Source organism: Pseudomyrmex gracilis, unplaced genomic scaffold (assembly GCF_002006095.1).
Source record: "Pseudomyrmex gracilis isolate BER0280 unplaced genomic scaffold, ASM200609v1 scaffold_3878, whole genome shotgun sequence".
Lineage (NCBI taxonomy): Eukaryota > Metazoa > Arthropoda > Insecta > Hymenoptera > Formicidae > Pseudomyrmex > Pseudomyrmex gracilis.
The window spans coordinates 1-5060 of NW_018024462.1; the positions used below are offsets into that span (position 1 = coordinate 1).

The following is a 5060-nucleotide window of genomic DNA, read 5'->3' on the forward strand; positions in this document are numbered from 1 at the left end:
CTCCGGAAAGGAATATATACAAAAACTAAAGTATGCAGATAAGCGGTGATTTAAACGGCGCGACTCGGTCAAGGCCGTTCGGGGGCCTTGGCTAGATGTTTTGTTTCCTTAAGCGCAAGATCCGTGGTGACGCTCGAAAACGCGTCTTATCGCAAAAAACCGTCTTTATCGCGGGAAAAGTCTCTTTTTCTATTGAAAGAGAGATTTATATACGGTCGCGTTGCAAACTGTATATATCGGTTCTTGCGGAAAACTATTTACCACGCCAAAAAGTCACTTTCTTCCGAAAGTAGACTTTGTCGTTCGGCCGATTCTTCTATGCTAGGCTTTCTGACTGTCGCTCTTCGCTTATTCCCCTAGAGCGGCTCCAACGGAAAGAGATGGTTGGCCTGACGGAGAAAACGCTATTCTCCACGCACAGTTTCAATGGAAAGCAGACCGGCGTCTCCGGTGGAAAATCGTGAGATTCCCGGAGGGTTTTCTAGCGGGAAGATAGCCGGTTTACCCGGCGGAGAACCGGAAGATTCCCCGAGCGGAGCGGACCGAGAGCCGGTTTTCCCGGCGGAGCATCGGAAGATTCCCCGAGCGGAGCAGAGAGAGAGAGCCGGTTTTCCCAGCAAAGAATCGGAAAATTCCCCGAGCAGAGCGAAGAGAGAGCCGGTTTTCCCGGCGGAGAATCGGAAGATTCCCCGAGCGGAGCGGACGAGATGCCGGTTTTCCCGGCGGAGAATCCGAAGATTCCCCGGAACGGAGCGGAGAGGAAGCCGGTTTACCCGGCGGAGAATCCAGAGATTCCCCGGAGCGGAGCGGAACGAAGGCCGGTTTGCCCGGCGGAGAATACAAGATTCCTCCTGGAGCGGAGCGGATGCCGGTTTATCCGGCGGAAAATGTAAGATTCCCTCTAGAGCGGAGCGGATGCCGGTTTACCCGGCGGAGAATACAAGATTCCCTCGGAGCGGAGCGGATCGCTGAGTTGCTGTCGGTTTGCCCGACCGAGAAGAAGCTTTCCTGAGTGCTACTCTTAGACCCGGAGATCGGAGCAGATTTGATTTCCCTGATTTTCGGGCCGGCTGTTATACCCAAATTTTCCTCGGAGCGGTGGTTGACAAGGATGCACGAATAAACAGATGTTTGTTTGTCGCGGTGAGTTTCGTGGCGCGACGAGGCGCGCGGTGCGGGCACGGTACCAGCTGGTACTTGTAGGCGCGGGGTAGCGCGCAGTGCGGGGACGGCGCGCAGGCCGTTTCGTGGCGCAAGGAAACGCGCGGTGCGGGCGGCCGTCAGCGTATATTTAATATACGCTGATTTCTGAATTATTATCTGGCGCTAAGCGCCGTGTTTTTGGCCGAGACGGGTGGTCGGTCCCGGCCGTAACGATTTGCATCGTTACAAATTATTTATAACTCTTAAAGAGGTGAGATTGGGTCACGGTCTTGGGGTGATTAAATGAAAGGGCTGATTATTTATCATATAATTCTCTAAAATAAAGTACAGATAGGATTGAAAATATGTAAGCTTGAATAATTGATACAGAGATTTCAAGAATAAACAATAGTATTTGTCTTATAAGTATAATAGCTAAGATAATAAAAAGAGAGATTTCCTGTCCTGTTGATCCAAGGAGAGTTAGGAGTAGATGACCTGCGATTATATTAGCTGTTAATCGAATTGCTAAGGTGAATGGTCGAATAATTAATCTGATTGATTCAATAATAACTATAAATGGTATTAATACTGATGAGGTCCCTGATGGAGTTAAGTGTGCTATTATTTCATTAAAAAAATTAATTAATCTATAAGTGGTAATTTTAATTTACAGCCTTAAAGATAATGATAGTCTTAAAGATAGGTGTCGTGAAGCTGTGAAAATGTAGGGGGATAATCCTATAAAATTGTTGAATAAAATAAATAAAAATATGGAATAGAAGAGAATGATATTAGAGAATGAGTATTGTAGAAGGGTTTTAAATTCTTTGAAGATAAAAGATGTAATTAGATTAATTATATAATATATGAGTTTGTGATGGAATTAATCAAAATGTTATAGGAATTATTAGTATAAAAATTATTATTCTTATTCAGTTTAATAAAAGTGAGTTAGATGTGAACGGATCAAATACTCTAAATAGATTTAGTATCATAATTATAATGTAAAATTTGGTTTATTTGTGAAGTATATGTTTAATAAAAGTAGGATCATTTATTATAAGATTTTAAAGAAGTTATTTTTGGGGTTTTTTTGGGGGTAATAATAATGGTGTAATAAATTGAAGAAATAGCAAGGTATAATAAAAATATGTTTAAGCATAGTAAGGGGATTCAATATAAAGGGCTTATTTGTGGAATATAAGAATATTAAAATTAATATTTTTAAATTGACAATTTAATGTTTTTATAAACTAATTCTTACATTAAAAGTAATCGTTATTTTACTATGAGTTGAGTAAAAAAATCAAAACGTACGTTTTCAGTCATTTAATGTATTAATATATTATGATCGGTTATGAGGTAGATAAAATTCATTTTTTGAAATTTTTAATTCTTGTTGATTCAACTACAATAGGTATGACATTGTGATTAATTCCACAGATTTCGGAACATTGCCCGAAAAATAAACCTGGTCGGTTTATTCAGATTATAGATTGGTTGAGTCGACCTGGAGTAGAATCTATCTTAATTCCCAAAGATGGGACGGTTCAAGAGTGAATTACATCTGTTGATGTAGTTAGTATTNGAATTGGATAATTATAAGGAATGATACAACGATTATCAACGTCTAATAAACGGAATGAGGAATCGTTTTTGTTTGTTATGAAAAAATCAAATTCTAGGTTTTTAATGTTGGAGTATTCATATGATCAGAATCATTGGTGCCCTAAAGATTTAATGGTTATGTTATTTATTAATATTTCATCAGTGAAGTATAGAATTTTAATAGATGGAATTGCAATAAAAATTAGTGTAATTATAGGGATAATGGTTCATAAGATTTCAATAATATTTCCTTCTAGAAGGAATCGGTTAGTAGAATTGTTTAATCCGAATGATATTATGATTAAAAAAATTAGTGTTGTAATAAAAATTAAAATTATTATTGTGAAGCCATGGAAAAAGATTATTATATCGTAGATTGGTGTATTAGAGTTTTGGAGACCTAAGATTCATGTATTGATTTTTAATAGAAATTGAAATTTCATATATGGTGCTTAACACCATAGCACTTATTCTGCCATATTAAATTAATTTGTTGATGGGATTTCATTATAACTGTGGAATATTGGAGGTATGAGTGTATTCATTCTATTGATGAATTTTGGTGGAATATAGAGATGATTTTACGTTTGGATGCTAAAGATTCTCAAATGATGAAAGCTAGGAAAATTAATCTTATGATTGAGATTAGGGATCCTATAGAAGAAATGATGTTTCATGATAGGAATGTATCTGGATAATCTCTATAACGACGAGGTATGCCTCTTAGACCTAAAAAGTGTTGGGGGAAGAAGGTTATATTTACTCCAGTAAATATTGTTAAGAATTGGATATTAAGTAAGAAGTTATTAAGGGTGTAACCAGTAATAAAGGGGAATCAGTGAATGTATCTTGCGAAAATTGAGAATACGGCACCCATTGAAAGAACATAATGGAAATGGGCTACAACGTAATATGTGTCATGTAAAACAATATCAATTGATGAGTTTGATAGTATAATTCCAGTCAATCCTCCCATGGTAAATATAAATACAAATCCTAATGATCACAGAAGGGTGGAGTTTATATTTATTTTAATTCCATGTAATGTAGTAATTCATCTAAAGACTTTAATTCCTGTGGGTACGGCAATAATTATTGTTGCTGAAGTGAAGTAGGCTCGTGTATCTACATCTATTCCTACTGTGAACATATGGTGAGCCCATACAATAAATCCTAGGAATCCGATTGCTATTATTGCGTAAATTATTCCTAATGATCCGAATGTTTCCTTTTTTCCTCTCTCTCTTATAATGATATGGGAGATTATTCCAAATCCTGGTAAAATTAAAATATAAACTTCAGGATGTCCAAAAAATCAGAATAAGTNTTGGTAAAGGATTGGATCTCCCCCACCAGACGGGTCGAAAAATGAGGTGTTAAGATTTCGATCAGTTAGTAGTATTGTAATTGCNCCAGCTAAGACAGGAAGGGAAAGAAGAAGTAGTACAGCTGTAATTAGAATAGATCAAACTATGAGAGGAGTTTTATNCATTGAGAAATTTTTGTGGGTTATGTTAATAAATGTGGAAATGAAGTTAATAGCTCCTATGATTGATGAAATTCCTGCAATATGGAGTGAGAAGATTGCTAAATCTACTGAGGCTCCTCTATGGAACATTCTTGAGGATAGAGGGGGGGGTATACTGTTCAACCAGTTCCGGCACCTGAATTAATAAATCTTCTTAGGGTAAGTAGTATAATTGATGGTGGTAGAAGTCAAAATCTTATGTTATTTATTCGAGGGTAAGCTATATCTAGTGACCCGATTATTAGAGGGACTAAAAAGTTACCACATCCTCCGATTGTAAATGGTATAACTATAAAGAAAATTATAATAAATGCGTGTCCTGTTACAATAGAATTATATAGTTGGTCGTTATTAATAATAGATCCACATGACCCGAGTTCAATTCGAATAATTATTCTTATTGATGATCCAATTATACCTGCTCATATGGCAAATATGAAGTATAGAATTCCAATATCTTTATGATTTGTTGAGTATAGTCATTTGTTCATAATACCTATGTATACATATATACAGGGTCCGCCACTTAAATCCGGACAAATTTGAATTTGACATTCCCATCATATTAGAATGCAGCAGTAGGTGCCATATGACCTAAAGATAGGTTAGAGACGTCGATAAGACATTAATAACCTTANAATGGCCGAGTCGTTCAGGAAGACGCCGGAATATAATTGAAGAGCGGCGGTTATTGAAGGTGTCTGCGCCGGAAGAACGCCAAACGAAATTATTAAGTTCTTCGGATACCCCAAGTCGACGGTGTATGATATTGTCCAGA

At 37.2% G+C, this 5060-nt stretch overlaps 2 pseudogenes; both read right to left on the minus strand.

Moving 5' to 3' along the window:
- Positions 1-2519: 2519 nt before the first annotated feature.
- Positions 2520-3197, minus strand: LOC109863264 (annotated as a pseudogene).
- Positions 3198-4069: 872 nt separating this feature from the next.
- Positions 4070-4739, minus strand: LOC109863265 (annotated as a pseudogene).
- Between the last annotated feature and the right edge of the window lie 321 nt (positions 4740-5060).